Source organism: Urocitellus parryii, chromosome 2 (assembly GCF_045843805.1).
Source record: "Urocitellus parryii isolate mUroPar1 chromosome 2, mUroPar1.hap1, whole genome shotgun sequence".
NCBI lineage: Eukaryota > Metazoa > Chordata > Mammalia > Rodentia > Sciuridae > Urocitellus > Urocitellus parryii.
The window spans coordinates 79,576,367-79,599,797 of record NC_135532.1 but is presented as its reverse complement, the minus strand read 5'-3'; the positions used below and the strand labels follow the sequence as shown (position 1 = coordinate 79,599,797).

General features: G+C 37.9%; 1 pseudogene; it reads left to right on the top strand.

Annotated features, from left to right (window-relative positions):
* Positions 1-20,632: 20,632 nt before the first annotated feature.
* Positions 20,633-21,270, top strand: LOC113187210 (high mobility group protein B1 pseudogene; annotated as a pseudogene).
* Positions 21,271-23,431: the final 2,161 nt, after the last annotated feature.

Genomic DNA, 23,431 nt, shown 5'->3' with positions numbered 1-23,431 from the left:
GTATTTATTCCAGGAAGACTAAGATGGCTCAGTATACAAAAATAATTTTTTTAGGAAAAAAATCCCTCAATGGTACCCATATAACAAAATGAAAAGGGGAAAAGCCATACAATCAACATGTGTACTCAAATAACACCTCCTACACAAAAACAGTAGGCACCGTGTAGCTAAAACAGTATCCTTCTGATGATAGTCCAGTTGTGTAGATAAGGTATGCACACATGAAATAACGTACAGATTGCTTTGTAGTAAATTCTATGTGCTTAATGAGTGATAGACTTTAATTGCTCAGCAACATGCAGTGGAAATAGAAATTATTCTATTTTTTTTAATAGTTTTTGGCGGACACAACATCTTTGTTTGTATGTGGTGCTGGAGGATCGAACCCGGGCCGCACACATGCCAGGCGAGCGCGCTACCGCTTGAGCCACATCCCCAGCCCCAATTATTCTATTTTGAATGACATGCTTTTCAAAGTTGTTTTTTAAAATAGCTTTTCATGTGTAAATTTTAGTATTTTGTATCAGACAGCATTTTTCAGAATGGGTACCTAAAGTCTGTGGATATATTCTTATATCTTCATATCTTGCCCAACCTGCCTTCCTAGTCTCAACTTCTATTCCCTACTGACCCTGAGCTTTAGCTATGTGAAATCACTTACTTTCTTTTTTTTTTAATGAAATTTATATTTAATACATAAACATAAGCACACGTATGAGATAAACTTTCTGAAGGGTATTAATAAACTAACTCTAATATTTAATTACAGATGCTGTCAATTTAAATATTCTCAGTATTTTTTTTTACCTAATTAATTTTATTTACAATAGTCTAACCATGATGATACTGGATTCTCTGAAGAGACCAGTGTTTGTATTTGCAAACATCCCCCCAAAACTCTTTTTAAATATTACAGTACTGAGTAAAATACTGTTTTAAGATATTTGCTTCTTTCAGTTCACATGGGGAACTGTATTATTAACTGGTGACTGGGGTGTAGTCAGAGTAAAACAGAAAAAAACTGATAAATTATTTCTAATAATAAACATTTTTATCACACTTAATTACATGAACTGTAATTTACAATATAATTTATTACTAACACTCTTGTGAATTCACCTGCTTCTCACTGATGTTCTTACATTCGTTACAAACAACCTGGTTAACAATGGTTCCCTGATACAGACGATTGATGAGGTCATGGCCAGAGGTCCCAACCAAAGAATGTCGGTGGAGGTCCACTGTGGATGCAGCTTCCTGGTCTAACAGCAGAAGCTGAGCAAAGCAGCCCTGCAATTGCAAAGGTATGATTCGAACCTTTGCATCTGGTTTATCCTTATCCTCTAAAAAAAACCCAAGTTCTTCTGAGCCAAGAGAAAATAAAGCTTCTCTGAATTCAGGTGTGAAATGAAGAGTCTGAAGAAGGGAATTGAGGTAACAGGTTCCACCCTGATTTCTGATTCCACTTAAATTAGTGAATTCTCTGGGAGCAGGTGGCTCCAAAGCGTTAGTCTTTAATTTCTTCTCTTTTCCATACTGATTATTTGACACACTGGAATCATCACCTTCAAATAGGTCCCCAAACATTGTGAAACTAAATACTATCTGCCTAAAGCCCAGACCCCCCACCCCAGCCAAAACTCAAGCAATCTGTCGTGTCCTGACTGGGCACCGCTGTGTTGGCGAGGGTGGGTCTCCGGAAGTGCTGGAATGAACACACAGAAATCACTTACTTTCCATCTCTGAAACCTGTGCTCACATTTTACTCTTTGTCTAACACTTAGGCTTTGTCTCTCTTGCAGGTTTACAAAGTCCTTCGTCCATAGTTCTCTTGTGTCATCTCGAGTTCTCAAGTTCTACAGCCTCCCTGTCTTGGTCCATTTTCTCCAGACACCTGCAGCTGAGCATGGTGCCAACATTTGCTTGACTCTAGAGAGGGCCTCATGGAAGATGCATCACAATGGAAGGAGCCTGTGTGAGTGTCAGGCAATGCACGCAGAACAAGGGAAGTGCCAGGCTCTTTTATCACAGCCCATTCTCATGGGAACTAGTCCAATTCCACAAGACCTACTATAATATTTAATTTGAATTGTCAATCTGATTGGATTAAGAGATGATGAAGATGAAGGGGATTGAGGGTGTGTCTAGGAATGATGGGCATGTGTGATAACCAACTGAAATGGAGACCCTCTCGAAGCGTGAGTAGCACCAACCAATAGGATGGTGGCTTGGATGGAATAAAAATTCTTCTTGAATGGGTTCTTGATTTGCTACTGTGATTCTGGCTTCTTCACTCTTCCAAAACTGATTCTTTAGAAGCCTTTGGTCTCAGACTAGGGTAAGCACCCTTGTTGATCTCTCTTATTCTGAGGCTTCAGCCTCTTGGACTGCCCAGCTCTTGGTTCTTCCAGCTCTCCAGCCTGAAGATGGCCATTGTGAACTATCCAGCTTCTGGTTGGTAAGCCAACCTAATAAGTCCTCCTTTTATAATTATACTTCCTGTTGATTCTGTTCCTTTAAAGAACCCTGACTTATACACTTACATTAATGCTTTCTAAGGATGAAACTCACATGACCTAATTACCTCACACTAGGTCCTACCTGTTAAAGGTTCTACCACTTTGATACTGCCACCTTGGGGCCCAAGCCTTCAGCACATGAAATTTTGGGGGTACATATTCAAACCATATCAATCTCCTTAGCAAATCAAATCAATTTCTCTATCATTTGGTTATTTGATTTATTTATGTGTTATTTTTGGTAATATTATTTTGTATAATTTGAACTCATTTATATAAAAGGGTGTGTGTGTGTATAGAAAAAGGGGCATATCCAGTGGGTTGTTTATCAAAATGATAATGTTCAAATCTGATTGGTTGAATGGACAGGTAATTTCTTTTTGGCGGGTGGGGGGTGGGGGTGAGTACTGGGGATTGAATTCAGAGGCACTCAACCATTGAGCCACATCTCCATCCCTATTTTGTATTTTACTTAAAGACAGGGTCTCTCTGACTTGATAAATGCCTTGCCAATGCCGAGGCTGCCTTTGAATTCATGATTCTCTGGTCTCAGCCTCCCCAGCCCCTGGGATTATAGGTGTACACCGTCGCACCTGGCATGACAGGTAATTTCTATAAACTGTGTGTGTGTATGCGGGCGCTTGCGCACACACACGCCAGAGATTAAACCCAGGGATGCTTAACCACTGAGCCACATCCACAGTTCTTTTTATATTTTATTTAGAGACAGGGTCTTGCTAAGTTGCTTAGGGTCTCACTAAATTGCTGAGGCTGGCTCTGAACTTGCAATCCTCCTGCCTCAGTCTCCTCAACCACTGGGATTGTAGATGTGTTCCACTGTGTCAAGCTCTAAAACATAATATTTTTAAAAGAATCACTGCTATATATTTGATATTGACCTGTCAGCAATGTCATAAAGATGATTCAAATAAAATATATGTTGAACTAAACAAATCTATCTCTGAGATAAATTATTTAGTTCTATAAATTCTAATCTATGATCCTCAAATATGAGTTGCAGGAATCAATGTATAAAGCAGCCTCTTCTATGTTGTGAATGTCCAGTGATGTCTTAAATGTGTGTTCTTCTCTATAGCCTACAAGGTCTTCTCTAGGCTTACAGAACATACAGAATTATTTTCCCAGTAGGTAAGCTTCATCTAGACAGAGACAAAAACTCCTATGGCCCTTAAATTTCAAATCCCCAAGGAACCTTACCAAACATTATTTTTTTGTTTTGTTTTGTTTTCAATTGTAAATTGTAAAGGGGAGAATGCAGAAGTATATACAGAGCATAAAATTTGCCACTGGAAACTTCTTTGTTTTTTTTTTTTATAATTTTTTTAAAGAGAGAGAGAGAGAATTTTCTTTAAAGAGAGAGAGAATTTTAATATTTTATTTTTTAGTTTTTGGCAGACACAACATCTTTGTTTGTATGTGGTACTGAGGATCGAACCCAGGCCGCATGCATGCCAGGCGAGCGCACTACTACTTGAGCCACATCCCAGCTCCTTTGTTTCTTTGTTGTTCATTTTATTTTGTTTTGGTACTAGAAGTTGAACCCAGAATGCATGCAGAGTACACACTCCATCACTGAACCACACCCCCAGTCCCTGGAACTTTTAAAATTGTTCTTTTAAATCTTTATCTTATTATATTTAAAATTTTTAATTGTAGTAATAAGCATATACTACAGAATTTCCTATTTTAACCATTTTAAGTGTCCAGCTCAGTAGTGTTAACTGTATTCACATTATTTTAAAACAGATCTCTATAACTTTTTCATTTTGTGAAACTAAATCTATTTCCATTAAATAAAAACTTCTCATTCCCCCTTTGCATCCACCATCCTATTTTCTATCTCTATGAATCTAGATACTTCATATCAGTGAAATCTTGAGATTTTTGTCTTTCTGTGACTGGTTTATTTAGCATGTTTTTCAGGTTTATTCACGTTGGGGCATGTTTTTTAGTGCTTCATTCCTTTTATGTCTGAGTTAAATTCCATTGCATGAATATATCATATTTTGTTTATCTATTCTATTGATGGATACTTGTTTTTTTCCATGCCTTTTGGCTATTCTGAAAAATCTGCTATGAACATGAATGTATCTTTAAATTCTTGCTTTCAATTCATTTGGTTATATGCCCAGAAGTAGAAGTGCTGAGTCATAAGGTACTTTAAAGATTGAATGTTTCTACTATCCTGCCTTAAAATTTATATAATGAAACTCTGGCCCCCTGTATGATGGTAGTTGAAGGTGGAGTCTTTGGGAAATAATTAGCTTTAAATTAGCTTATTTTGAGACTGGGTCTCACTAAGTTACTGAGGCTAGTCTCAAACTTGCAATCCTCCTGCCTCAGGGTCCTGAGTCACTGGGATTACAGGCATGCACTACTGCACTCAGAAAAAAGTTTTGTAGTTGTAGATCTTATGTTAGGCCTTTAATTCAATTTTTTCTTTCATTTATTTTAATTTTTGTATGGTATGATGTAAGGATCCATCTGTATTCTTTTACATGTAAATATCAAGTTTTCCCAACAGTACTGGTTGAAAGACTTCCCAATTTAGTTCTTTCCCTCCCAAATGGTCTTAGCACCTTTACTGAACATTTTTCAGTATATATATATATATATATATATATATATATATATATATATATATATATATATGAAGTCTCTATTCTGTTCCACTGGTCTACATGTCTGTCTTTATGCCAATATCAAATTATTTTGGTTACTAAAATTTGGAATAAATTTTCAGATAAGCAACTGTGAGACCTCAAAGATTTGTGTGTGTGTGGCTATTCAGAGATTCCGTATGAAAATTTTCTATTTCTGCAAAAACATCATAGGGATTTTAATAGGGATTGCATAAAACCTATAGGTCACTTTGGATAGTACTGACATCTTATCAATTCTAAGTTCTCTAATCCATGAATATGAGATGACATGTCTTTCCTTTAATTTGTGTCCTTTTTTTTTTTTTTGTAAGAGAGGGAAAGAGAGAGAGAGAGAATTTTTTAATATTTATTTTTTAGTTCTCGGCGGACACAACATCTTTGTTGGTATGTGGTGCTGAGGATCGAACCCCGGCTGCATGCATGCCAGGCGAGCGCGCTACCGCTTGAGCCCATCCCCAGTCTGTGTCTCTTCTTTAAACTGTTTTACCATGTCCCATAAATTTTGGTATGTTGTGCTTTTTCTTTTTTTTTTTTTTTTCTCCCTGGTACCAGGGATTGAACCCAGGAGCATTTAACCACTAAGCCACATTCCCAGCCCTTTTTATTTTTTATTTTGAGACAGGGTCTTGCTAAGTTGCTTAGGGCCTCACTAAATTGCAGAGGCTATTCTCAAATTTGTGTGTGATCCTCCTGCCTCAGCCTCATGAATCACTGGGATTACATGCATGTGCCACCAGGCCCAGTGGTTTGTTGTGCTTTCATTTCATTTGTCTCAATTTATTTTCTAATATCACTTGTGTTTTCTTCCATAGCTCATAGATTAATAGTGTGTTGTTTAATTCCACATGTCTGGCATTTCCAATTTTCCTATTTCTTTTTCCATTTCACTGTGATTGGAAAAATACTTTGTATGATTTCCATTTTTTTAAACACATTGACCTGTTTTTTGAACTAGCTTATCTTTTGGAAGAATTTTCCATGTGCCCTTGAGAAAAATTCTTCTGTTAGATTCAATTGTTCTGTAGAATTGTTTCAGTGTTCTATCTATATTAAAAGTGGAGTGTTGGGGCTGAGTTGTAGTTCAGTGGTAGAACACTCTCCTAGCACGTGCAGGGTGCTGGGTTCAATCCTCAGCACCACATAAAAATAAATAAATAAAGATATTGTGTCCAAATGAAATATTGAAAAGAAAAAAGAAAAAAAATGTAGTGTTGACATTTCCTACTATTATCGAGGAGTTATTTCTCCTTTCAGATCTGTCAAGTTTACTGTTTGGTGTATAGAAAATTCTTATAATTTTGATAATGAATTGACTATTTATATGGTCAAATGTGTGTATAAATAGTTCTTATACCTATATGATCATTATATATATATATATATATATATATATATAATATTTATTTACTTATGTATAATATCTTTCTCTTTTTCAACCTTTTCTCTACCTTAAGTTTATTTTGTCTGGTATTAGTATGGCCACTCTGCTCTTCTTTAATTATTATTTGCATGGCTTATCTTTTTCCATCCTCTCACTTTCATCCTATGAAGTCTCCAGAATATATTTGTATTCTTTTTTTAAAAAATATTTTTAGTTGTAAATGGACTCGATACCTTTATTTTATTTATTTATTTTTTTTATGTGGTGCTGAAGATTGAGCCCAGTGCCTCACATGTGCTAGTCAAGTGCTCTACCAACTGAGCTGCAACCCCAGCCTATATATTAGTATTCTTTTAGGAAAAAAATCCATTCAACCATTGATTGGGGACTTAAGTCCATTTACATTTAAATAATCATTGTTAGGGAAGGACTTCTTATTACTGTTTTGTCATTCATTTCCTCCCACTCTTCCTTCCTTTGTATTTAATTTTTTCCCTATTTACTCCTCTCCTAACCCTATGCAACCATCATCCTACTTTCTGTCTCTATAAATATGACAACTCTAAGTACCTCATAATAATGAAATAATACAATATTTGTATTTTACTTAATGTGATATCATCAAGTTTTATCCATGTTGTAGTATGGACCAAAATTCCCCTCCTTTGTAAGGTGAATAACCATCTACTGCATATACTACAATATTTAGTTTATTGATCTATTCACCAGTGGACACTTGGGTTGCTTTTGCATTTTAGCTATTGTAAATAATAATGCTGCAATAAATGTGAGTGTAAAAATATCTCTTTGTGTCTCTGCTTTTAATTCTTTTTGGGGGGAGGTATGATCATCATTTTTGTATTTTTTTATATTTTTAATTTCAAGTTGTTATATATGACAGCAGAATGCATCACAATTCACGTTACACATATAGAGCACAATTTTTCATATCTCTGGTGTATACAAAGTATATTCACACCATTTATGTCTTCATACATGTAGTTAGGGTAATGATGTCCATCTCATTCCATCGTCTTTCCTACCCCCATGCCCCCTTCCTTCCCCCCCCATCCCTTGCCCTATCTAGAGTTCATCTAATCCTCCCATGCTTCCCCTATCCACCCCACTATGAATCAGCCTCCTTATATCAGAGAAAACATTCAACATTTGTTATTTTTGGATTGGCCAACTTCACTTAGCACTATCTTCTCCAATGTCATCCATTTACCTGCAAATGCCTTGATTTTATTCTCTTTTATTGCTGAGTAATATTCCATTGTGTATATATACCATATTTTCTTTATCCATTCATCTACTGAAGGGCACCTAGATTGGTTCCACAGTTTAACTGTTATGAATTGTGCTGCTATAAACATTCATGTGGCTGTGTCCCTGTAGTATGTTGTTTTTAAGTCCTTTGGGTATAGACAGAGGAGTGGGATAGCTGGGTCATATGATGGTTCCATTCCCAGTTTTCCAAGGAATCTCCATACTGCTTTCCATATTGGCTGCACCAATTTGCAGTTCCACCAGCAATGTATGAGTTGTTGGTAAAGATGGCGCCCAGAGCGTTTCTCTTCCAGGAGCTCAGGTCCATGATGCACTGAATGGCGTGCAAACCATCACCTGTGAATGGCGCGAACTTTGAATGGCATACCTCCAATCCCTGAAGTGGCATGAATTCTCAGCCAATGAAGAAGTAACAGCCCACTTGCCTTGCTCCTCCTCATCCTGCATTGAGCCTATAAATATCAATGCTATGTTTGTGCTAGCTCTCTCACTCACTCTCTCTCCTCTCACTCACTCTCTTACTCTCCCCCTCACTCTCTCTCTCTCCCCCCTCTCCTCTCTCTCTCTCTCCCTCTCACCCTCTCTCTCCCTCTCACCCTCCCACCCTCTCTCTCCCTCTCACCCTCTCACCCTCTCTCTCTCTCCCTCTCTCCCCCCTCTCCTCCCTCCTTCCCTCCTCCTCCTCCTCCTTCTTCTTCCTCTCTCTCTCTCTCTCTCTCTCTCTCTCTCTCTCTCTCTCTCTCTCATCTCTCCCCCCCTTCTCTTCTGTGACTGGCCATTACAGTCCTGCTAATAAAATCTCGGTCAGGTAAATGGTTGTTTTGGCTTGTTGAGTTTACAGAGCTTTTTCCACCGTTCCTACATGAGTGTACATACATTTTCCCCACATCCTCACCAACACTTATTGTTGTTTGTATTCTTGATATCTGCCATTCTGACTGGAATCTGCTTTTGATTCTTTTGGGTGTATCCCCAGAATTGGAATTGTTGCATCATATGGTAATTTTATTTTTTTATGTGCTGAGGAACAACCATAAGGTTTTCCACAGCTGCTGCACCTTTTTCCATTCTTGGCATCAGTGTATAAGAGTTCCAGTTTCTCTATATCCACATCAACACTTGCTATTTTCTGATAGGTATAAAACAACAGTTTGGTCAATACAGACTGCATATACAAGGGTGGTCCTCTACCACTTAGTGATATCATAGCAGTCATACATCATAGCACAATGTATTATCCATGTATTTTTAATGATGCTGATATAAACAAACCTACTGCATTGCCAGTCAAATAAAAGCATAGCAAAAATAATTATGTACATGTATAATACTTGATAATGGTAATAGATGACTATGTTGCTGGTACATGTATTTACTATACCATACTTTTTATGGTTACATTTTCTACTTATAAAAAAAGTTTGCTAGGGCTGGGGTTATGGCTCAGTGGTAGAATGCTCACCTAGCACGTACATGGTGCTGGGTTTGATCCTCAGCACCACATGAAAATAAAGGTATTGTGTCCAACTACAACAAAATATTTTTTTAAAGTTTGCTGTAGGGCTGGGGATGTGGCTCAAGCGGTAGCGCGCTCGCCTGGCATGCGTGCGGCCCGGGTTCGATCCTCAGCACCACATACCAACAAAGATGTTGTGTCCGCCGAGAACTAAAAAATAAATATTAAAAATTCTCTCTCTCTCTCTCTCTCTCTCTCTCTCTCTCTCTCTCTCTCTCCCCTCTCTCACTCTCTCTTTAAAAAAAAAATAAATAAAGTTTGCTATAAAACAATGTACCATATTACACCATCAGCAACCTCATAATCTTGCATTTCCTGCATTTCTTGATTGCAGCAAGATGTAGCTCAGTGGGGAGCACTTGCCTAGCATTTGTAAGGTCTTAGGTTCAATCCCCAGCAAAACATGCACACACAAAATTCATGCAAAGTGATTGAACTACTCTGTAACACATATAATATTGCATTTAAATATTTTTTCATTTAAAATAGCATATTTTTCTATTTAAAATTGTGTGTGTGTATGTGTGTGTGTGTGTGTGTGTGTGTGTGTGTGTGTGTGTGGTGTATCTAATAGCCATCCTAATGTGTGTGAAGTGGTATTCCATTGTGGTTTTAATTTGCAACAACCTATTATTTAATTATTTGTTGTAACAGAGATTGAACCCAGGGACACTTAATCACTGAGCCACATCCCTAGCCCATTTTATTTCTTATTTTGAGACAGAGACTCACTAAATTGATTAGATCCTCAATAAGTTGCTGAGGCTGGCTTTGAACTCGCAATCCTCCTGCCTCAGCTTTCTGAGCTGCTGGGATTATAGGTGCGAATCTACATTATAGGTCCACCTCCCCCCATTTTATATGAGTAAATTTCAAAATTATGTTGTCTATATTGTGTATCATTTAGAATAGATTTATAATTATCTTATGCTTTTGTCTTTTAAAAACTATAAAAGAGTTTAAAATGGAGTTGAGTTGTGGGCCAAAATTGTAACACAAGTTTTTGTATTTGCTCTTCTTTTTAATGAAAGAACTTTATTATATTTTCATCTGTCTTCACATTACTCTCTGATACCTTTTATTTTATAATTAATTCACTGTTTTTTTTGTTTTGTTTTGTTTGAAGTACTGATGATTAAGCCAGGGCCTCACACATGCTAGGCAAGCACTAAGCTACATCCCTAACCCTTTTTATTTTTTATTTTAGACAAGGTCTTACTACATTTCAATGGTGCTGATATAAACAAACCTACTGCACTGCCAGTCAAATAAAAGCATAGCACAAGCAATTATGTACATGCATAATACTTATTTTTTTTTATGGTCTTGAACTTGTGAATCTACTGCCTCAGCCTTCAAAGTAGCTGGAATTTTAGGTGTGTGTTAACACATTCAGCTAAAACAACTTTTTAAGAAGGAAAAAAAAAAAAAGGATACTGGAGCCAACATTTTTTTGTGTGTGTGTGTGTGTGTGTGTGTGTGTGTGTGTGTGTGTTGCTGGGGATTGAACCCAGGGCCTCATGCATACAAAGCAAGTACCCTACCAACTGAGCTATATCCCCAGGCCTGGGGCCAACTTTTAATGATTCTCACTAGCTGTAGTAGGTTGAATAACTGCCCCCAAAGATACGAGGTCCTGATCCCTGAAATCTGTCAATATTTCTTTACAAGGCAAAGATTTGCAAGTGATTAAATTAAAGATTCTGAGTTAAGGAGAGAATAGGATCATCAGAGGGCCTTAAAGGAAACCACATGTGTCCGTATAAGAGGGATGCCAAGGGAAGTTTGAAACACAAAAGAAAGTAATGTGACTGTGGAAATAAGAATCCAGATGTAGCTACAAACCCAGAAGCTGGAAGGAAAGGAATGATTCTCCACTATAGCCTCCAGAGGGAGCTCTGCCTGTTCATGTCTTGATTTCAGGTTGGAGAAACTTGTTTTGGAAATCTGATCTCCAGAGCTGTGAAAAAATTAATTTCCTGTGTGTGTGTGTGTGTGTGTGTGTGTGTGTGTGTGTGAGAGAGAGAGAGAGAGAGAGAGAGAGAGAGAGAGAGAGAGAGAGAGAGAGAATGAGAGAGAGAGAGAGAGAGAGAGAGAGAGAGAGAGAGAGAGAGAGATTTTTTTTTCTCCTAATTTATTGTCCTTGAGGCTGTGTGATTGAGCCAGCTTCTTCCTGGCTCTCTGGGGGAAGCTGCAGGAAAATCCTGCCCTCAGTTCCTTGCCACTTGGGCTTCCTTAAAATGCCTGCTTACTTCATCCAGCAATTAAATCTCTCTCCAATCTAAAAGGAAACCTTATGTAATGCAACCTAATAAGGGAGTAACATCCTATTCCCTTTTCCAAGTACTACTGGTGTGAAAGTATTTCATAAATGAATAACTGACTTAGGAGGCCTAAAACATTCATTCTAGCTCCTGAAGGGGGAGAAAAGGAGTCCTTTTGAGGGCAACTGAGCTTCAAAGTTGAAAAAGCCCTTAAAGGTCAACTAGTCCCACTCACCCTCTGTTTTCACACTGAGGTTGATAGATGGGAACCGTGATCTGGAGACCGTTAGTCATTTCTGATAGCACTCAATGCTCAGGTGAATTGTAACAAGGTCTAGCTTTTTTTTTTTTTTTTTTTTTTGAGCTCCTATAGAGTGCTAAGCACAGGTCCCTGTGTGGGGGACCCATGAGTAAGACATGGGCTCAGCCATATCTTTCTCTAATAGCAAAAGAAGTCAGGGTCCCTCCATGGCTGGGATGGAAAGGATGACTCAGGCAGAAAGAAGCCTCTGAAATGGTGGTCTCAAATTGGAGAGGGTAAAAATCAACAGAGAAACATGTCTAAAACCCAATTCTGTCTGCAAAACGCTTGGTCAGAGTTCTTTAAAACAGTATCAAATAAGACAGAAAGGCTGATCTTCCAGATCAAAGGCTGAAGAGAGATGATTGGTAAATGCACAATCTTGTTCTTGGACCAGATTCTTGATGCAGGATGAGAAAGTGCCAAAATGGAAAATGTGGGGACCAACGAAAAAGATTTAACATTAGATAATCGTATGTGTGAAATTTTATACTTGTAATTATGAGAGGGACTGTCCTTTAAAACATGCTGAAAAAAAAAGAAAAAAAAACATGCTGAAAGATTTAAAGGTAAAGAAATATTATGCCTGCAACTATCTCCAATCATTTTGTTTTTGTTTGTTTATTTTATTGTACCAGGGATTGAACCCCAGGGCACTTAACCATCCCAGCCCTTTTTATTTTTTATTTTGAGACAGGGTCTTGATAAGTTGCTGAGAATGGTTTCAAACTTGTGATCCTCCTGTTTCAGCCTCCTGAGTCACTGGGATTACAGGCATGCTCCACCAGACCATGCACCACCATGCCTAGTTCCAATCATTCTGAAAAAATGTGTGTGTGTGTTTGTGTGTAAAAGGGAATGCTAAAGCAGATAAGGTAAAATGTTAGCAATCAGTGAATCTGAGTGAAAGAGTATACAGTAGTTCCCAGTTATGCTCAGGAGATATGTTCCAAGATCCCCTGAGTGGATGCCTCCAACTACAGATAGTGCCAAACCCTATATATACTATGTTTTTTCCTATATATAAATATCTGTGATAAAGATATTTATTAATTAATAAATTAGGCATGGTAAAAGATTAGCAATGGTAACTAATAACAAAATATAGAATAATTATGTAACAATAGAGTGTAATAAAAGTTATTGAAGCCTTATGAATTTTTTAATTTTTTTTTTTTTAGTTGTAGATGGACACAAAATATCTTTATTTTTATTCATTTATTTTTATGTGTTGCTGAGGATTGAACTCAGGTCCTCACACCTGCCAGGCAAGTGCTTTATCACTGAGCTACAGCCCCAACCCCCAAGCCTTATGAATTTTTTATTTTGAGAATTTTTCATTTCATGTTTTCAGACTGTGTATAAGAGGTGATTACGATTCAAAATTTCATGTAATAATTGATTTAATTAATTAATTTGTTTATTCTTGGGGTATAGGATTTGAACCTTGAGAGGTTTTACCACAAAGCCACATCTTCAGTCCTTTTTATTTTTATTTTGAGACAGGGCATCACTAAATTACTGAGGCTGGCCTCAAACTTGCAATACTCTTGCCTCAACCTCCAGAGTCATGGAGATTACAGGTGTGCACCAATATGCTGGGTCTTTGTACTGTTTAAAGTACAACTCTCTGAAATTACTTCAAAATAAAAAATTTATCTTTTGCAAAATCTGGATGTGTTATTTTCTAGGTGTGTTATATTGCTTCCTGATTATTCATTATTGGCAAGGTATGATAATCCAGGTGTTTCTGGGTTCAGAGTGCTTTAGCAAGGAACACTGAATTTCATGTAAAGGGTACCCATATCCTCTCCCTTAAAGATGACAAGCAGGCTTTAGTAATAATTCCTTCAGGGTGAGACCAATCGTGGGCCATATACTTATCTTTGTTATTCATTTAGTAGTACTCTTGACTCTACAATAATCTTCGGGATTCCCCCCCCCTGCCGCCCACCAACTCCCAATGAAATGATTTAGATTCTGAGTGCAGGCTTTCTTCAGTTATGCAAAAATTTGTCACCTCTGGAAAGGCATTTCAGAAGTTGGAATTTCTGGTTAATAGTTCCTTTTATCAATAAGTAATCTTTTTGCCTCCTTATGTACCAAAATGTCTATTATTATTGTTCCTTCACTAACTTGCTTGGTATTTGTCTAGTATGTACATTTTTATATCCATACTTTTTATGTTATTATACCTTGGAAATATAAACAACATATTGCTGCCATTTTAAAAATTCCCATTTTTGTTTGGTTTTCAATGTTGGAAATTGAATGCAGAACCTGATGTGTGGTCGACAGATGACCCCTGAGCTATACTCCCAAGCCCAAATAATCCAGTCTAACTATGTCTAGTTATAGTCAATAAGTCTATTCATATTAACGGAAATCATTCATATTTTGATAAACATTTTGGTTTATATTTGTTATGTTTTTCTTTGCTTATAGATTTTTTTTCCTTTTTGCCTATGACAATTTTAACTTATAGTACTCTTAATTCCTGGTACCCAATTCCCCTCTTCTTTACATAGGATGCACTTAGTAACTTGGTTCTGATCTCATACAAAAAGTAGAAACGACAGCCTGCAGCTTTGAAGACAGCTTAGTAACAAACTGAGGATTCGTGCTAACAGGCACAATAGTGGGCTTGTTGGCAGATCTTCAGCCCCCGTCAGATTTCCTATGATTGCAGCACTGGTTTACATGTGGAATGTGACCTCATGAGAGATGCTGCCTCAGAGGCTGGAGATGAGCTCAGTTATACAGTAGTTGGCTAGCATGCTCAAGACCCTGGGTTAGGCCGCAGTACTGCAAAACAAACAAACAAAAAGACAGATTATGTCAGTTTCACCTAGCTGAAATTCTTCCAAATTTCTGACCTACCGTAACTGAAAAATAATAAAATTGTTATTTTAAGTCACTATTTTTTTTCCTACTAGAAATTAAACCCAAGGGCACTTTATCACTGAACTACATCCCTAGTCATATTTATTTTTTATTTTGAGACAGAGTCTCACTAAGTTGCCAAGTCTGGCCTCAAACTTGTGATCCTCCTGCCTCAGCCTCCCCAGTCTCTGGGATTATAGGTATATGCCACAGTGCCTCGTTTAAGTCACTAAGTTTTGAGGTAATTTGTTAGTAATTTACTATAACTATTGTACTGTCTTCCATGTTCAAGTTTTCCTTATTCCACTACTAATTTTTGTATTTTTTAGTGGCTATGCTTACATTTTTTTAACATAAATACTCAATTTAAAAACATCTAGATAAGTTATAGACTTGCACTCCTTTTGAAAAACACAAGAACTTCAGAATAGCTTCACTCTGATTCCTTTTACCTATATTGCATGTTAATATTTTATGTATTTAGAAAATAAAATTAGACCTTAAAAAGCAATTCCTAACAAAAACAAACTAAAATTAAAAAAGTGAAATTTGCTGTGTATTCAGTTGGCAGCACAATCATCTAGCAAGAGATATGATGGGACTTTATATACAGTAAATGACTGCACATACTAAGTTGAAATTTCACTAAGAAAAAGGTAACTTTATATTAATCTTAAATTATTTTTACCCATTATACTGTGACTGGTATTATTCTATATTTTAATTAATTAATTTTTTAATTAGTTATACATGACATTACAATGATCTTGACAATTCATACATTTGAATCAAATGGGGTATAGTTTCTCATTTTTCTGATTGTACAGGTTGCAGAATCACATTGGTCATACAGTCACCTATATACATACAGCAATAATAATGTCTATTTTATTCTGCTGTCCTTCCTATCCCTCCTTCCACTCCCCTCCCCTCCCATCACGTTGAGGGCCACAGCCAAGTCTGGATGACCCATCGCATTTTGCCAGAAGGGAGTGGTTGAGAGGTGATGCCAGCGAGCCATTGAGATGATGATGGTTATGTTAAGCTGTGTATTCAATTGTATATAGACCTTTACTGTCCGGCAATAGGGCGCCTTGGAGTTCCCGTTGAGTTCTCGGGTTGAGAGAGTAGGCCCAGAGCCTGGTGGAGAGCTGGGAGAGTTCCCGGGGAGTGGCAGCTCTGTGATTTGTGCCCAGCCAGACTGCGGCACCATCACATCTCTCTACCCAATCTAATGTGACACACTTCTTTTTTTTCTCCTCACAACATCATACATGTATTCTGTATAACGATGAGAGTCTCCTTCCACCTTCCATGCAAATCCCCTTCTCCCTCCTTTCTTCCCTATTTAGTGGTAATCTTCTTCTCATGCTCTTCCTCCCTATCCCATTTTAAGTCACCCCCCTTATATATTTGTTTCTTAGGGATTGGCTAACTTCACTTAACATAATCTGCTCTAATGCCATCCATTTCCCTGCAAATGCCATGATCTTGTTATTTTTTAGTGCTGAGTAATATTCCATTGTGAATAAATGCCACATTTTTTAATCCATTCATCTATTGAAGGGCATCTAGGTTGGCTCCACAGTCTAGCTATTGTGAATTGTGCTGCTATAAACATTCATGTGGCTGTGTCCTGTAGTATGCTCTTTGTAGGTCTTTTGGGTATAGTCCGAGAAGGAAAATAGTTGGGTCAAATGGTGATTCTATTCCCAGCTTTCCAAAGAATCTCCATACTGCTTTCCAAATTGACTGCACCAATTTGCAGTCCCACCAGCAATGTAAAGTGTACCTTTTCCCCCACATCCTTGCCAGCACTTGTTATTGTTTGACTACATAATGGCTGCCATTCTTATTGGAGTGAAATGGTATCTTAGAGTAGTTTTAATTTGCATTTCTCTGATTGCTAGAGATGGTGAGCATTTTTTCATGTATTCGTTGATTGATTGTATATCCTCTTCTGAGAAGTTCAGGTCCTTGGCCCATTTGTTGATAGGGTTATTTATTTTTTTGTTGTTTAACTTTTTGAGTTCTTTGTATACTCTAGAGATTAGAACTTTATCTGATGTGTGAGGGGTAAAAATTTGTTCCCAGAATGTAGGCTCCCTATTCACCTCATATATTCTTTCTTTTGCTGAGAAAAAACTTTTTAGTTTGAATTTGTCCCATTTGTTGATTCTTGGTTTTGACTCTTGTGCTAATGGTGTCTTATTAAGGAATTTGGGGCCTGCCCCCACATGATGGAGATTAGGACCAACTTTTTCTTCTATTAGAACACAGCTCCTTGATCCATTTTGAGTTAACTTGTGCATGGTGAGAGAAAGGGATTCAATTTCATTTTGTTGCATATGGATTTCCAGTTCTCCAAGCACCATTTGTTGAAGATGCTATCCTTTCTCCATTGCATGCTTTGTCTAATATAAGGTAGTTGTAATTTTGTGGAATGGTCTCTGTGTCCTCTATTCTGTACCACTGGTCTACCAGCCTGTTTTGGTGCCATGGTATTATTCTATTGTTATGATGAGATAGTTGCATCTATGTGTAATATAAAGCAAATAAGAATTGTTTGAATCTTTAAAAAATGGCACATTTGGAAATACAGTGTAGGATCAATGACTTTAAATAAAAGTCGTCATGTGATTCACCATGAACTCACATTTATATTACTAACATATATAATATGTGTTATTACTAACATATATTAATAAGATATTATTTCTAGCCCTCCTAGTGCTTTGATTACGGTTCCTAGCTACTATCTCCAACTTAAGAAAAAGGAGGAGGAGCAGGAGAAGGAGAGGAGAAAGGAAGGAAGGAAAGAAAAAAGGAAGGAAGGGGCAATAAATATGAAATATGAAAGATGACTCAAATCATATCAAAAGGATTGAGAAGGGGCTGGGGTTGTGGCTCAGCTGTAGAGCACTCATCTTGCACATGCAAGGTCCTGGGTTCGATCCTCAGCACCACATAAGAATAAATCAATCAATAAATAAAGTATTGTGTTCAACTACAACTAAAAATATAAATATTAAAAAAAGGATTGAGGAGCAAACTTAAGATAAGACATTCTGACAATTGATAGGACAATGACTAGAGTACATAAAAAAATTTATCTAACTACTGAGTTGCATTTATCCTAACAAAATAATCCATTTGAAAGATAGTTGTAAAACAATTCATTATCATCAAATCTGGTAAATAAAGAGAAATAATCAAGGTTTTTGTTTTGTTTTTCTGTATTGGGGATTGAGCCCAGGGGAGTTATACTACTGATGTTAGACCAGGACGCAAGAAAAGACCACTGACTCCAATTAAAATCAAATTAAAGCAAGCTTATTATTTCGACCGGCCGGGCTGCCTTTCCCTCCCAAAACGGCGGGAACAAGACAGCCCCGAGGCTTCTTTGTGGCCCAGTTTTATAGCCCAAAAAGTTACACAAAGGGGGGGGGGGTTACAGATAACAACACTCTGAGGAGCATAACACAAGTTTACATTTTTGCTGGCCCGGGCATCAGAATTTATGGAGATCTTAGAGACTCAGAGAGGGTCATTGTCCGGCCAGGGAGGGCCAGAATTTATGAGGCGTCACTAAGGTTTAGGAAAGGGTTGTTATCTGGTCAGGGAAAACCGGACCTGGGTGAGTTCAGGGCACGGGCAGGCATTCCAATCAGCTTTACAACATCAACTAATGGCCAGGCCATACAGACATCCTGATATTTTTACAGAAAACAGAAATGAATCCTTCATAACTTGTGACAAGCTGGCTTCTGATCTAATGAGATAACTAGGCTAGGTATATCACTGAGCCACATTCCCAGCCCTTTTAATTTTTTCTTTCAAGATAGGATCTAAGTTATTGAAGCTGGCCTAAAATTTGCAATCCTCCCTCTGTAGAAACTGTATCCCTAACTGGGCACTGTGGTGCACACTTGTAATCCCAGCAGCTAAGGAGGCTGAGGCAGGAAGATCTGAGTTCAAATCTAGCACTCAGCAACTTAATGAGGCTCTAAGCAAAAATTTTAAAGGGGCTGGGGATGTGGCTCGGTGGTTGAGTGCCCCTGGGTTCAATCCCTAGAACCAAAAGAAAAGAAATTATATCTCAGAAAAAAACAAATTACTGATACTATTTGTACATAAAAATTCTCTTTATATAAATATTTCAGCTAACAAATTTTTATTAAATAAACTATTACAAGTGATAGTAAAGAATTAAACTTACCCAGAGAGGTCTGGTATGTTCTGGAAAATGATCTCTCCTTTATTTGTTTCCCTCAGTACTAGGATTGAATTCAGGGATACTCTACCACTGTGGAGTATATAGTCCCAGCTAAAGAGCTATATTCCCAGCTCTTTTTATTTTTTATTTTGAGACTGTCTCACTAAATTGCTGAGGTTGGCCTAGAACTTGTAATCCTCCTGCCTCAGCCTCTTCAGTTGCTGGGATTACAGGCAGGTGTGGTGGTGCCTGGCTTGGAAAGAGATTTCTAAATCTACTAAACACTGAATCTTTGCTTGCCTGAGGCTTTGGCCACTGAAAAGTCTAAAAATAAACCTCTGGTAAAATATAGATTAAAGGTGTTAGCTCCACCTTCAGAAATAGCAGTATGTAATTGATTATCAATAGCAGCTCTGAACATCAAAAGTTTGATGAGTTTTTCTAGTTGGCAACACTTGGGACATACTGCCATACATTGTTACTAGGATAAGTAGTGCCACTCAGGTCTCTACAGGGAAAGTATACCAGCAGCCACTGCATTTAAATCCTTCCCAACCTCTGCATCATGAATCTGTTCCATTGGTTACCTGTATCCTCTCCCTGTAATAAACCATGGGTATAACTGCTTGTAGTGAGTTCTGTGCCTTCTTCAGCAGATTACTGAACCCAAGGGGATTTAAGGGAACCCCACATTTGCAATAGGTGTCAGAATGAAGACAATTCTTATGGAGAGTTTCAGTTTGACTTACTCCTTGCAACAGTTGATTGGAGTAATAAGACACTGGCTAGTAAGAGACTAGCAAGTAAGAAGTGCACAGTTCTAAAAATTTTAGATGCTTCTAAAATGAGATTACCTATCAAAAAATCCACTGTAAGAGGAAAATGCATTGGATACACCTGACCTCCCAAACATCCTAGCTTTGCCACAAGGCATACTATATACAGTGTTAGTTGTTTCACCTTCGGATCACAGGGCTGACTGGGAGCTGCAGATCCTGTCATTGCCCAGCATCATGAGAGGATCATGCTACATATTGCTAGTCAGTGTTTTAGTCGCCACCACTGTGTCAAAATACCCAAGATAAATAAACTTAAAGGAGAAAAGGTTAATTTGGCTCAGTTTCAGAAGTTGCAGTCCATGGATTGTTGGTCCTGTTGTTTGGGGCTTGTGGTGACACAGTACATCTTGGCAAAAGCACATGGCAGAGGAGGTCTGTTTACTTTGTGGTGGCCAAGAAGCAAAGACAGAAAGAGGAGGGACTGGGGTCCAAAAAGGCCTTTCAAGGGCACACTCCCAGTGACCTAGCTTCTTCCCATTAAGCCCCATCTCATAAATGTTCCACCATCTCCCCAAAACTGCACAGGCTGGGGACCAAGTCTTCAATACAAAGACCTTTGGGGGACATTCAAGATCCAAATTATAGCACCTGGGAAAAGATCAAAATTCAAAATATATCTCTCACAGCCATTGCAGTACATTGAGCTCCATGGAGACAGCGCCAGGGCAAGTGAGAGCCGGATGGGCACTGGGCACTGGGCGACTCTGTGCCTCTGTGCCTCGCTGAGGAAAAATAACTAAACACGGGCAAAGGAGATCCTAAGAAGCCGAGAGGCAAAATGTTATCATATGCATTCTTTGTGCAAACTTGCAGGGAGGAGCACAAGAAGAAACACCCCGATGCTTCAGTCAACTTCTCAGCGTTTTCTAAGAAGTGCTCAGAGAGGTGGAAGACCATGTCTGCTAAAGAGAAAGGAAAATTTGAAGACCTGGCAAAGGCAGACAAGGCCTATTATGAAAGAGAAATGAAAATCTACATCCCTCCTAAAGGGGAAACAAAAAAGAAGTTCAAGGATCCTAATGCACCCAAGAGGCCCCCATCGACCTTCTTCTTGTTCTGTTCTGAGTTGCGCCCCCAAATCAAGGGAGAACATCCTGGCTTACCCATTGGTGATGTTGCCAAGGAGAGATGTGGAATGACACTGCTGCAGATGGTAAGCAGCCTTATGAAAAGAAAGCTGCTAAGGGGAAGGAAAAATACAAAAAGGATATTGCTGCCTATGGAGCTAAAGGAAAACCTGATGCAGCAAAAAAAAAAAAAAAGGGAGTTGTCAAGGTTGAAAAAAAGCAAGAAAAAGAAGGAAGAGGAGGAAGATGAAAGGGTGATGATGAGGAGGAAGATGAAGAAGAATATGAAGAAGAAGATGATGATGAATAAGTTGGTTCTAGCGCAGTTTTTTTTTCTTGTCTATAAAGCATTTAACCCCCCTGTACACAATTCACTTCTTTTAAAGAAAAAAATTGAAATGTAAGGCTGTGTAAGATTTGTTTTGAAACTTTACAGTTTCTTTTTTTGTATGGTTAACACACTATCGAATGTGTCTTTAGATATCCCTGTCCTGGTGGTATTTTCAATAGCCACTAACCTTGCCTGGTACAGTATGGGGGTTGTAAATTGGCATGGAGATTTAAAGCAGGTTCTTGTTGGTGCACATGGGGACGGTAGTTTTTCATCTTCAATTGTCTCTGATGCAGCTTATACGAAATAATTGTTTTTCTATTAACTGAATACCACTTTTTAATTACAAAAAAAAAGTTGCAGCTCTTTTGTTGACATTCTGAATGCTTCTAAGTAAATACAATTTTTTTATTAAGAAAATTCAAAGTATAATTTCTATGGGATGTATATAAATTTTACACCATTGTAAAGTTGAAAACCAGGAAATCAAAACATCTTAAGTTGGGGATCATCTGTATAGGAATAAGAGATATTAAGAGTGGATACTCTTTTTTTTTTTTTTGTACCAGAGATTAAACCCAGGAGCACTTAACCACTGAGCTATGTTTCCAACCTTTTTTATGTTTTATTGAGACAGGGTCTCGTTAAGTTGCTGAGGCTGGCTTTGAACTTGAGATCCTCCTGCCTCAGCCTCTTGAGTTTCTGGGATTATAGGCATACACCACCGCACTCAGCCAAGAGTGGACACTCTTTATGAGGACTGAGGTAGAGTATCCAAGGAAGGTAACTCACTGACAGGGAGAAGAGTCAAATTTTGTTGTACGGGGCATGGACTGGCAGAGAAATAATTGTGGTGCTACAACAGTAAAACTTTCCAGAAATCCGCTCACAGGACTTAAAAGAAACCCTGTGTTGTACTAGTGGGACTTCTGAAAATCCAGCATCAGGAACTTGTTGAAAATCTACTCTTCAGTGCCTGGGGAAGTAAATGGGGAGGTGTCTCACCAGAGGCATTCCAATACAAAACTCCTTGAAAAGATGGGTTCCCAGGGAAGCTGCTGGCTGCCTGATGCTGCTGGCCAACCCTCTCAGCTGCAGCTGCTGAAGCTTGGTCCTGTACAAGCTACAAGCACTGCGGGGGTGCTGGTAAACAAGTAACTACACCAGGAAACAATACGTTGCTTCCTGCAGTGTTTTTTCTCTCTCTTTCTTCCCTTCCCTCCTTCTGACAAAAAAAAAAAAAAAAAAAATTAACATTGCAAGGCAGAAAGGGAAATATGTAAAGTACCTAGATCACTTTCATACGGTTGGCAAAAAGGGGGAATTTGAAACCAAGAGGCAATAAATTGATACCAACACAAGTGGTATCAGCCTGAACCATCCTTTATAAAATTTTCTATCAACTTTTTAACTAGTGATTTTAGCATCAATGAATACTAATCTGCCCATGTCATTACCAGGATTCTTTATTTTGATAGAGGTTATCTTCATTTTAACTTTCCTCAAATTAAATTATTCTTATTATACTTTCTTTATATAGACAACATGATTATTTAGATGGTCCAACATATATACGAATGTTTGTGTTTACCATTGCTTCCTGAATTCTTACTCTTTGTTCTTGTTAAAAATTCCTAGATATTGAAATACAGTCTGCCCTCCATATCCCTTAGCTCCACATCCCTGGATTCAGCCAACCCAGGTGGAAAATATTCAGGAAAAAAATGGCACCTGGGGGCTGGGGTTGTGACTCAGTGGTAGAGTGCTTGCTTAGGACGTGTGAGGCACTGGGTTCAATCCTCAACACCATATAAAAATAAATAAATAAAATGAAAGTATTGTGTCCATCTACAACTAAAACAAACAAAAAATTTTTAAAAGATGGCATCTGTGCTAAACTTGTACAGACATTTGTTGTGTCATTATTTGCTAAATAACACAGTATAATGACTATGTACATAGTATTTACATTGTATCAAGTATTATAAATCATCTAGAGAAGATTTAAAGTATATGAGAGATATGAAAAATGCAAATACTATGCAACTTTATATAAGGGACTTGAGCATCTGTGGATTTTAATACTGAAGGAGAGTCTTGGAATCCTAGATACTGAGGAGCAAATGAATCTCATTTCTTT